This window comes from Colossoma macropomum, unplaced genomic scaffold (genome assembly GCF_904425465.1).
Source record: "Colossoma macropomum unplaced genomic scaffold, Colossoma_macropomum, whole genome shotgun sequence".
NCBI lineage: Eukaryota > Metazoa > Chordata > Actinopteri > Characiformes > Serrasalmidae > Colossoma > Colossoma macropomum.
Genome location: NW_023494806.1, coordinates 29,220,626 through 29,233,486, shown reverse-complemented (window position 1 = coordinate 29,233,486; position 12,861 = coordinate 29,220,626). Strand labels below are relative to the sequence as shown.

The 12,861-nt window shown below is 40.2% G+C and overlaps 1 protein-coding gene across 1 annotated transcript in view; it reads left to right on the top strand.

The window, feature by feature from the left end:
• Window positions 1-12,861, top strand: part of sh2b3 (SH2B adaptor protein 3) — a 67,887-nt gene that overhangs the window by 12,522 nt on the left and 42,504 nt on the right. The window lies entirely within an intron of this gene.

Here is a 12,861-nt window from a genome sequence, read left to right as displayed (position 1 = left end):
GTTGTGTACGAACAAAACCTATGATTTATATACTTTCACTCTACATTTCAGTAGAACATCGTGTACGAACGAAACCTATGATTTATATACTTTCACTCTACATTTCAGTAGAACATCGTGTACGAATAAAAACCTATGATTTGTATACTTTCACTGCACATTTCAGTAGAACATTGTGTACGAACAAAACCTATGATTTATATACTTTAATTGTACGTTTCAGTAGAACATCGTGTACGAACGAAACCTATGATTTATATACTTTCACTGCACATTTCAGTAGAACATCGTGTACGAACAAAACCTATGATTTATATACTTTCACTGTACATTTCAGTAGAACATTGTGTACGAACAGAACCTGCAATTTATATGCTCACAATATACGTTTCAATAGACCATTGTGTATGAAGAAAACCTACAGTTTATATACTCTCACTGTATGACAGCGCTTGGTCTGATTGACGTGCTATGTGAAACTCAGCCTCTAAAGCACTGTCCACTAGGGCTGAGCAATATGCCAATATATATATCGTTATCATGATAAATAATGTCACAATACAGTACAATCTGCTTTTCTGAACATATTGTGGATATTGTCAGGACTTGTAGACACTGACAAACTGCATGTTTTATTATAAAGAAAGCAAAGTTAGTCCCGTTTAATTGGATTTAGTTCCAAATCCTGAATAAAAATCCTTGTGTTCAGTGTTTTTCATATTTTTTAAAAGCGCTACTGGCTCTTTTTTCTCTCTTCCAGCTGATCAGATGTCTGAAATAATAAATATCGTGACATATTGTTAGTTGTAAAAAATTCCTGAAAGATTTTGAACATATTTTTGCCATATAACCTAAACTACACTAACAGCAGGCAGCGATGTAGGTTAGGATAATGCAGCCTGTTTTAGAGCCTTCACAGATCAAACTCTGAACTCTTTTATTCGTTCGTTCATTTGTTTATCACTCCGTTCATCAGGGTGGACTGAAGTGAAGTGGGGGTCAGTTTACTCACAGCTGTACATTTCCACAGTTTAAGTTCTGACCTTATAGCTCACTGCACTGCACTGAGTGTGTGTGTGAGAGAGAGTGTGAGGCAGGGCTGGGTTTCCTGTCTCTGTGACCACTGCCTCACACTCTCACACACACTCTGTGTGTGTCTCTCTCTCTCTTTCCTCTCTCTCTCTCGCTCTCTTTCTCTCTCTTTCCTCTCTCTCTCTCTCTCTCTTCTCTCTTTGTGTCTCTCTCTCTTTTTCCTCTCTCTCTCTCTCTCTCTCTCTCTCTCTGTGCTTCGTGTTCAGATCAGCTGTCTTTGTCTGATTCAGCAGAATCTCGTCTCCGAAATGCAGAAACACAAAATGGAAATTTGCAAACGCATGATGTGATGTGTTGTGATGTGATGTGATGTGATGTGATGTGATGTGATGTGTTGTGATGTGTTCAGCCCTCTTTGTTCCCTCTTTACATTTTTATGAATCATCTATAGAGCTGAAACAATCATTTTACATCGTCCATAATGTCAACAAGAAGTGACGGATTACCGTTGTCCATTTTTCGTTTGCGCTTTCAAAGCACGTCCAGCTCAGAGTGAGTTAACAGCAGTTCACTTACCGTGTGAGCAGATAGCCAAAGAAAAAGAACAGTTAAAAAAGCACAGAACGGTCAGTACACGGCAGCTAATGTTGGTCACTGCAATATTCTGTCCATTTCTGTTCGGTGGAAGTGTTTCGTTCGGCATTTCATCCCGCCACAGCGCTACAACCGTTAGCTAACTACATGCAACTGGGGCTAGCTTAGCTGAGAGCTAGTACATCCATATTAACAGATCTGCTCTTTGCTCTCCACTGTTAGACCATTAGTGACCACTGGACCCTAGAAACGACCTCAGGAACAGGTTTTCTTAACGTGGCTTGATGTATCGTATAAAGAGCTGAGAGGAAGTTCACGGTATCAGGCCAGTATCTGATATCAGAGGGGTAAATGAGTGAATCTCATCTGATTATGTAACAAATTTAACCTGAAATATTTCAAAATAACTAGTAAGTTAGGTTACGCGATAACAGTCGCCGCATATAGCCATAACACTGGCTCTTCAGCCAAGCACGTGTGGAAATACTCATTAATATTCATCATGAGGAAAACACCATAGAACTTATTCTGATTGGTCTAATGTGCTGAGCTTTTTGTGAAGTTACACCATTTTTCATGTTTTTGGTTACATGTAATTTTCATACTTTTATCCACAATCAAATTTGGACTTTCTTTTGTTAAAAGTCAGTTTTCCTGTGTGAACATCGACAAAAGAAACAATACATCAAGTGACACTAGAAACATATATATACATACACATATACATATACTTGCTTATATTGAAAATATAGTGGAATACACTGTATGTGCAGCATATTTGATGTTTTAAATGATATGTGCTTGATATTTTTATATGTTTACACATATGGAAATGCAAATTTGACACAAATATATGGAAATGGGAGTGTTTAAGATTTCATTTAGGGACATTAATAAGCTACAAATACCTCATTTTAAAGCTTAGTAGTTTTTTAAAGAATGGCGCATTTAATTGTTATCAAGGTTTCAGTATCTTATCAGTGTAAGAAAAGGAAAAATAGTATTGTGCCATCTTCTCTAGTAAGAAACTCAAATGAAAATCAGAAAACGCTTGTTTTGGATGTTGCTGGACAGCCCTGCTTGATGAGTGAATAGAAAGTTTTCAGATTTGGTCTAAAATTAAGGTCTGATTAAAGTTCTAATTCAGCGCAGAACATTAATGTACAGAAAGCAGAACATGTAACAAGAGTGGTGTATAAAAGATAATAAAACTGTGTGTTACGTTAAAAGTGTAGCATTTAATTACTGAGATAATAAACAGGCTGACCAGCAAAGAGGTGACCTGGTAGTGGTAGACTGAGTTTTTAACTATGAAACTGTTTGTTTTGTGCATGTGCGCTGATATCTGTCCAGATATGAGTATAAATAGGCACGTCTACTGCTGATAATTATTCACTGAGTGATTTATTAACATGTGGCTTTAGGTGTGTGTGTGTGTGTGTGTGTGTGTGTGTGTGTGTGTACATACAGGCACGTGTGTGTGTTTGTATGGGTGTGTACATGCATGTGTGTGTGGGGCCTGTGGTGCATCTCAGTGAAGGTATACTAGTCCAGACTCTACTGTATTGTACTAGTAATGTACGGTTTGGTCAAAAATGTATATCATGGTGTGGTTAAAGTTTCTGACAGTTTCAAGATAAATCACGATAAACAAACCCCATTTCTGGAAAAGTTGGCACATTTTGTAAAATGCAATAAAAACAAGATTCTGTGATTTGTTCATTCTTTTAAGTCTTTATTTAACTGACAAACTGACAAAGAAATTACTTTTAATGTTAATGTTAAGATGGTAAAGCTAAGCTCACCACTTTGGGCCAAACTTTGTGAGAGAATTGTCAAATAGTTTGAAAGAGCATTCCTCAAGGCAAGACTAAGAAGAATTTAGGTATTTCATCATCTATTTTACATAATGTTGTGAAAAGATTCAGGGCCGGAAACCACAGGTGAATTTGCATGACCTTTGAGTCCTCAGACGGCACTGCATGAGAAACCATCATGCTAATGTGTTAAATATAGCCAAATGGGCTCAGGAGTACTTCAAAAAACTGTTGTCACTTAACACCGTCCACCGCTCAAGGAACGCAAAGTGAAACTCTATTACGCAAGGAGAAAGCCATACTTCAATTCTCTGCAGAAACGCCGCCGAGTTCTCTGGGCCCTTACTCATCTCAGATGGTCTGAATGGCTTGCATATGTATGACGATACCATTGACACTGAGGCGTATATTGGGATTTTAGAGAGACATACACTGCCATAAAGATGACGTCTTTTCCCAGGAAGTCAATGGTTATTTCGACAAGACAATGCCAGGCTTCAGTCTGCATGTGATGCAACAGCGTGGCTTTGTAGACAGAGTGCGTGTGCTTGACTGACCTGCCTGCAGTCCAGATCTGTCTCCTATTGAAAATGTATGGTGCATCAAGAAGAGGAGAATCAGGAAACCACGGCCACCGACTGTAGTGCAGCTGAACTCTTGTATAAAGTAAGAATAGGCAACAATTCCACTTGCAAAACTGCAACAATTAGCATCCTCAGTTCCCAAGCGGTTAAAAAGTGTAATTAAAAGGAAAGATGATGTAACACGGTGGTAAACATTCCTCTGTCCCAACTTTTTTTGAGTGCGTTGTAGGCATCAAATTCTAAATTCGTTTATGTTTACAGAATACATTAAAGTTGTTCTGTAAAAATTAATGGAAATCTTTTCTTTGTTCTTGTTTCAGTAAAATAAAGGTTCCAGAGAATTAACAAATCACAGATTCTTGTTTTTATTGTGTTGTACAAACTGCAAAATGTCTCAGCTCTTCAGAAAATGGGATGTGCATGTATCGTTTAGACTGATATTAACCAGACTGCCAATACAAATCATCCATTTGGCCAAAAATATCACTGTGTAATTTAAATATCTGACTGTTTCAGGATAAATCATGATATAGAAACCCTATTATATTATATATTATATACTATATTATAACCCTACTATTCTGGGAACCGTTCTTAATTTTCACTAAGAAACGTTTTAAAGAACTAAAGTAAATCTGACTTTTCCTTATTGTGCCAAATAGTAAAAACACAGCTGAGCAATATAGAGATAAACCTGTCAGTATTACTTTCTAACACTGACTCTGCAGACGGCAAAAACGGTGCTTAATGTTGTTTCGTGTTGGAATTTCTACAAGGTTGAATTTGGGCCTTGTTTAGCAGCTTTTTGGTCAGATTTTCCGTTCCACCTTAAATAGAGCAGCAAGTTACATTCAAGTTACATTCATCAAGTTACATGGAACCTGTGCAGGCATCTGAATGGAACTGCCGCACCATTTAAGGTGGAACTGGAAATTCTAATAAGAAGCTAACTGAAGCTCGCTGATGCGTGAGTCCCGGCCTGTTGCTTGCGTTACGGATCTTTTCAGAAACTCAGAAACACATCACAGCTGAGAAACTCCGGAAGTTACTCTGGACGACTGCCAGAGGCGACGTTTACAGAACATCGACTCCAGCTCACGTTCACACACGACCCTGCCCCGAGAGACAGAGCGAGAGAGAGTCAGGAAGAGTGAATGAGAGAGAGAGAGAGAGAGTGAGAGCAATAGAGAGAATGAGATAGAGAGAGTGAGCGAGTGGGTGAACCCCATAAACTCCAGGCTTATTATGTAGTTACTCATTTTAAGACTTACTATTCAGTAAATACTCAGTATCTCATATAAATACATCTGTATTTACTATGAATTCAGTTACTATTATACGTTTTCAGGAAGAGGCAGAGTTGGCAGCAGATGGAGGAAGTGAGAGATCAGGGCTGAGAGATAAGAGCGAAAAAGAGGAGATGGTTGGGAATCAGGAGAGAGAGAGGAAGAGAGGGAGAGAGAGGGGAAGTGATGTTGGCGTGTATATATTTCGTGCTGAGTCATGTTTGGGCTGCATGTTCTGATAGAAGTGTGTCTGCGGGGGGCCCGTGCAGGGGGGTGTACCGCCACACACAGCACGTGCTGCTGACGTCACACACACTGCAGCAGAGCGTGTGCGTGTGAGTTAGAGTCGGGCCTCGCCTCATTAATAACACCTTTGGCCCCTGAAGCTCAGCGCACTGTTAGAGGCAGACTAAGGGTTAACGTATGTGTTGACACTCTGAGACTGAATGTGTGTGTTGATGCTCAGTGAGGCAGACTGAGGGTGAATGTATGTGTTTGACACTGTGAGGCAGACTGAGGGTGAACGTATGTGTTTGACACTGAGGCAGACTGAGGGTGAATGTATGTGTTGACTCTGAGGCAGACTGAGGGTGAATGTATGTGTTGACACTGTGAGGCAGACGAGGGTGAATGTAGGTGTTCACACTGTGAGGCAGACGGAGGGTGAATGTATGTGTTTGACACTGAGGCAGACTGAGGGTGAATGTATGTGTTTGACACTGAGGCAGACTGAGGGTGAATGTATGTGTTTGACACTGAGGCAGACTGAGGGTAAATGTATGTGTTGACTCTGAGGCAGACTGAGGGTGAATGTATGTGTTGACACTGTGAGGCAGACGAGGGTGAATGTAGGTGTTCACACTGTGAGGCAGACGGAGGGTGAACATATGTGTCGACATTCTGTGAGGCAGACTGAGGGCGAATCAGTGTAGTGACACTATGAAAGGCAGATTAAGGGTGATTGTATGTTTTGTCACCCCGAGGCAGACTGAAGGTGAACCTGTATGTTTTGTGACCCCGAGACAGACTGAGGGTGAACGTGTGTGTTGTCAATCCGAGGCAGACTGAGAGTGAACGAATGTGTTGACACTCTGAGGCAGATTGAGTGTAAACGTATGTTTTGGCGCTCAAAGGCAGACTGAGGGTGAATGTATGTTTTGTCACCCTGAGGCAGACTGAAAGTGAACCTGTATGTTTTGTCACTCCGAGGCAGACTGAGGGTGAACCTGTGTTTTGTCACCCCGAGGCAGACTGAGGGTGAACCTATGTGTTTTGTCACCCCGAGGCAGACTGAGGGTGAACCTGTATGTTTTGTCACCCCGAGGCAGACTGAGGGTGAACCTATGTGTTTCGTCACCCCGAGGCAGACTGAGGGTGAACCTGTGTGTTTTGTCACCCCAAGACAGACTGAGGGTGAGCGTGTGTGTTGTCACTCTAAAGCAGACTGAGGGTGAGCGTGTGTTCACTGTGAGGCAGACGGAGGGTGAACGTATGTTTTGTCACCCCAAGGCAGACTGAGGGTGAGCATGTGTTCACTGTGAGGCAGACTGAGGGTGAACGTATGTTTTGTCACCCCAAGGCAGACTGAGGGTGAGCGTGTGTTCACTGTGAGGCAGACTGAGGGTGAACGTGTGTTTTGTCACTCTAAGGCAGACTGAGGGTGAACTTGTGTGTTGTCAGCCTGAGGCAGACTGAGGGTGAACATGTGTGTTGTCAGCCTGAGGCAGACTGAGGGTGAGCGTATGTGTTCACTGTGAGGCAGACTGAGGGTGAACGTGTGTGTTGTCACCCCGAGGCAGACTGAGGGTGAACATGTGTGTTGTCAGCCTGAGGCAGACTGAGGGTGAGTGTATGTGTTCACTGTGAGGCAGATTGAGGGTGAACGTGTGTGTTGTCACCCCGAGGCAGACTGAGGGTGAACATGTGTGCTGTCACCCCGAGGCGGACTGAGGGTGAACATGTGTGCTGTCACCCCGAGGCGGACTGAGGGTGAACATGTGTGTTGTCACCCCGAGGCAGACTGAGGGTGAACATGTGTGTTGTCAGCCTGAGGCGGACTGAGGGTGAGTGTGTGTGTGGAGAGGGTTTCTCTCTGAATGTAGGTTGAAGCTTCCTGTCAGCAGATAAGATGTGTGCTCGTGTACTCGTTTGCCACGGTGTCTTTGAAATGGCCGCTCTCTCCTCACGTCTCCGTCGTCTGATCTGCCCTTTACTCTCGTTTTTTTCCTCCTTTCTGCTCCGTTTCTGTGATGTGCAGAAACGACACGGTGACTGTCTCACATCAGAGCCACGTTCAGAGCAGAAGGAGCCTCTTCAGACTAGTCTGGGATCAGAGCCACCCAACTAAACACTCACTTCACGTCTAATAAACTGAGTGGCAAAGCTGGACAGAGATCAGTGTAATGAAATGCTCTGAGTAAATCGGTCAGTGTGGGTCACTGGAAATACAGCGCTAAAAATGTACTGAAGTATCTCCTGCTGCTAACGCTGCCTGCCTAAAATTCCATACAGAAATATTATACATTTCTCAGCATCTGTTTTTTTTCTTATATTAATTATTTGATATCTACAATTAATAATATCATTTCTATATTTACACAATGCATTTTGTATCTACTATGAATTATTCAGGAAGTACTATGACAAGACAACAAATTATTCAGTAACAGTTCTGAATTATTCAGTATCTTCTATCGATTATTCAGCAAATCCTGAGTTATTCAGTAGCTTCTTTAAATTATTCAGTAACTGCAAAAGATTTTTCAGTAGCTACTATAATTATGCAGTATCTACTGTAAATTATTCAGTAGCTACTATAAATTATTCAGTAGCTACTATAAATTATTCAGGAAATTCTATGAGTTATTCAGTAGCTACTATAAATTATTCAGTAGTTACTGTAAATTATTCAGTAGCTACTATAAATTATTCAGGAAATTCTGTGAGATATTCAGTAGCTACTGTAAATTATTTAGTAGTTACTGTAAATTATTTAGTATTTACTGTAAATTATTCAGGAAATTCTATGAGCTATTCAGTAGCTACTGTAAATTATTCAGTAGCTACTATAAATTATTCAGGAAATTCTATGAGCTATTCAGTAGCTACTATAAATTATTCAGTAGTTACTGTAAATTATTCTGGAAATTCTATGAGTTATTCAGTAGCTACTATAAATTATTCAGTAGTTACTGTAATTTATTCAGGAAATTCTATAAGTTATTCAGTAGCAACTGTAAATTATTCAGTAGCTACTATAAATTATTCAGTAACTGCAAAATATTGTTCTGTATCTACTATGAATTCTTTTGTACATGACTGACGGCGGTGTGCAGCCGTGTAAGTGTTGCCGTGGTGATTGCATTAGCGGTATAGCTGTGGTGTTCCCGTCTGTGTGTGGTGTGATAGTGTTATCCACTATGCTGTCTTATAAAATGTTACATACACGGATGTTTTTCAGTGCGTCTAACGGGTTTTTGGGGTTCGCCTGGACTTCAGCTGTGAACTCACCTCAAAAAACGTAATATATTCCTCCACAGTTGACAGCAAAAGTTCAAACTACTCTCAGAACGTTCTGCACTGCAGCGCGCTCCCCTGCTCCATTCAGAAATATCAAATGTAAATTTCGCTGATGTTGATCAGCCGCAAGTGCAGCATAGAATTGGACTGAATAACACATTAAACGATTGGGTGGGAAAGTGAAGACTGGAAGGTTTCTATTTTGTCTTTGGAGGTGTAGTTTTGCTCTGTCGTATGCAAAAAAATGAAAAAGGAACCAGAGAGCCAGCAAGGGAGGAGAATCTCGTAATGACTGAGCCAGTATTACTTTCTCTGGTGACTTCAGAATGATAGTTTGGTGACAAATCTGTTTTACACCATCATGAAGGCTGAATTTATTCATACTTCAGTCCATGTTTATAGAAAACAGTGAGTCATACAGTGTCAGAAACTACATAATCAAGACTATTAGAGATACTGAGAGTGATTTAGGCCTTATGCTAATTGGTGCTGTATAAGCTTCCATTACCTGTTGGCTACATTAGCCTCGTGGCCCCAGTGCTAAATCTAAAGAAGCAAACTTCAGACACCAAACCCGTCTCGGCTGAAGGACTGTGCTTGGTTTAAAGGGGGAAATTGTGTAAATGTGTTTTTTGCTGAACTTTCGCTTTAAACTGTGGTGTTTCTGGGAAAGTGGATGCAGGCCTTGCTGCGGTTTTGGTCATTTATTTTGCGGCAGAATATCAAAAGGGAAGTGTGAACTGTCAGCTCAGCTGTGGCATCAACACAATAAATAATGCAGATGGTATTCTATAAACAAGCGTGGAACAAAAAATAGGTTTGTCTTTGAATTGAGAGACAATATGATGGTATTTTGTCATTGCTGTAATTGCATTATGCTTTTTGGAGCTTAGTATGGATATCAGTACTGGCAGAACACTGAACAACTGCATGTTTCATTATTAAGAAAGCATAATGTTTAACTGGATTTAGTGCAGCACAGTGTGTGAAACGTTAAATAAACAATTTATAATAGATTTGAAATTATGTATTGACTTCATCAAGCTTACATATTGTGTGAAAATTGTGAACATGTCTGGAAGTGTCATGATGGTATATTTTTTGCCCACTTTTAATTTGATTTGCCTTTTAGTGTAACAACTGAGTTCAGTTTTCATGTTCTTCTTATTTTTTTATTGCTTTTGATACCCTTGTTTACTTAAAGAATAATGTTTATGACAACAAATATTGAGGAATCTGAACAAAAATTAATTTATTCTTTTTTTAATTACATATTTTTAAAATTGGGAAAATATACAGTTCAAATTCTAAAGAAAACAAACTATATAACCCAAAATTGGGGCACTTTCACCAATCACAAGGCTGATGTTTTGATGATTTGTCCCATCCACACAGCTTTAACCCCTTAAAATCCCAGGCTTATTACATACTAAGGCTTATTATTCAGTAACTACAGGGACTTCAGTGGAAACTGGCTGAGCTATTCTTAGGTTATAGACGTGTGTAATAATAAAACTTTTGGTCTGCTGTCAAGCCCTGGCTGTTTAAGGTTTTAACGAAACCCCAACAGTCCGTTGATGGTCAAGTCAGATAAACTTACAGAGAGAAAGCTAACCACCAAGCGAAAGCTAACCTAGCAAGCATCTATTTCATTCAAATTTGGTGGCATGTTCAATATAACACTTAACTTTATTATCATGCAAAGTTTTGAGTGTTCTATGCTGTGTTTTTCTTGGGACTGATTAAAACAGCACATCGCTGGGTCAGACACAGTGGAGGGGTTTTATATTATGACACTGTTTTTCTGTATCAGTTAAAATGTCACTAATGCAGACTTACATTAGCAGTAGGGAGAGGCTTGTTGGCCTGTATATCTGCATATCTGTGAAAATGAAATCATGACTCTACATTAAGCTACCACCTCCTCAGGAACACACACACATATACAAGCACCAAAACTGAGCCCCGGATGTGTTCACAGCCTAGCAACAGCCCTGTGTTGTATGAAGGAGGAAAAAACAAGTAAAAAAAGTGGTCCTGCTTCAAAATCACATGTATGTTTCGATCACTTTTCAATTTCGATTTGAAATTTTACACCAATACTCAATATAGAGAAACTAGAAGAGCTGATTAAATTCATTAATTCGTTAATATAGTGGATGAAGTCGAGGTTAACTATTGATAACTGGTAGAATGATTCCTGTGTGAATGTGAGTATGGCAGGACCTGTGTAACTGTGTACGAGTGGTCGAGATGGCATATATTCTGAATATGAGCGTATCTGTATCTGCGTGATCAGTATTACCTGTCGAAGAACTTGAGTCACTACTTTCATTATTACTGTGTGAACTTCCTTAATCTAACAAATTGCTCTTCATTCACTCATTTCATCAAAGAGTCTTTTCCGATGATACTTCTGTTCTGAGACTGGTTTATGAAGTAACCTAAGTCAGATTACCCATCCACTTCCTCTGAAACTGAGCATCTGTGTGCGTGTGAGTCATTCCAGTAGTGGTCTGACTCAGACTTGCGTGATACCATGAGCAGTCTGCGCTTCTGTGGTCAATGAAACTGATGATTCAATTCCTTTTCATTCATAGACAGTGGGACAGGCTGGAACGCTTCTGAGCAACACGGCTTCGTTCCGTGGTAAAATGTGTGGTGGTCAAACATCAAATAGCTTAACACACGCTGGGATTGTGGAACAGTAAGGATTCATGAGCTTCATTGAATTTTCCCCAACGCACATGAAACCTAGAACCGTGACCGTCCAACCAACATGAACCCTGCAACCTCTGAACATCCAAAAAATGCAAACCCAACAAGCCTGAAACCTACAACCACAGACAGCTGACCAACTTAAACCTTACAGTCAACGATGCACCTGGGAACTCTAACGATCTTAAACCCAGCAAACACAAACGCTACAACCATACACCTCCAATACACCACAAATATCCGACACAAAAATCCAGACCTATAAACATGAGCTTATTAAAAATGAACCCAACAAATACAATCCCAGCAAACACAAATCCAGCAACCACAAATATCCAACAAACACAAACCCAGCAAACACAAATCCAGCAAGCACAAATATCAAACAAATGCAAACCAAACAAACACAAATCCAGCAGCCACAAGTACCCAACAAACGCAAATCCAGCAAACACAAATCCAGCAACCACAACATCCACCAAACACAATCCCAGCAAACACTAATCCAGCAACCACAAATATCCAACAAATGCAACCCCAAAAAACACAAATCCAACAACCACAAACATCCACCAAACACAATCCCAGCAAACACAAATCCAGCAACCACAAATATCCAACAAATGCAACCCCAGAAAACACAAATCCAGCAACCACAAATATCCAACAAACACAAATCCAGCAAACACAAATCCAGCAACCACAAATATCCAAATACAAATCCAGCAACCACAAATATCCAACACACGCAAACCCAGCAAACACAAATCCAGCATCCACAAATATCCAACACAAATCCTGCAACCACAAATATCCAACAGACACAAACCCAACAAACACAAATCCAGCAACCACAAATACCCAACAAACTCAAACCCAACAAACAAATCCAGCAACCACAAATATCAAACAAACGTAAACCCAACAAACACAAAACCAGCAAACACAAATGTAGCAACCACAAATATCCAGCAAACTCAAGTCCAACAAACAGAAAACCCAACAAACACAAATTTTGCAACCACAAATGTCCCACAAACATGAACCTTACAACAACTAAAACAGTATCCAACAAATACAAACCCAACAATCATAATACCAACAAATCTGTCAACCACACCACAACAAACATGAACTCTACAACCAAAAATGTCCAAAATATGCAAACTCAACAAAAATCCTACAACCATGAACATCCAACAAACACAACCCCAACATACACAAACCTCAATAACCCAATAAACACCAATCCAACAAACTTGACTAGCAGAAACCCAACAAGCACGATCCCAAAAAACCCGAAACACTAAC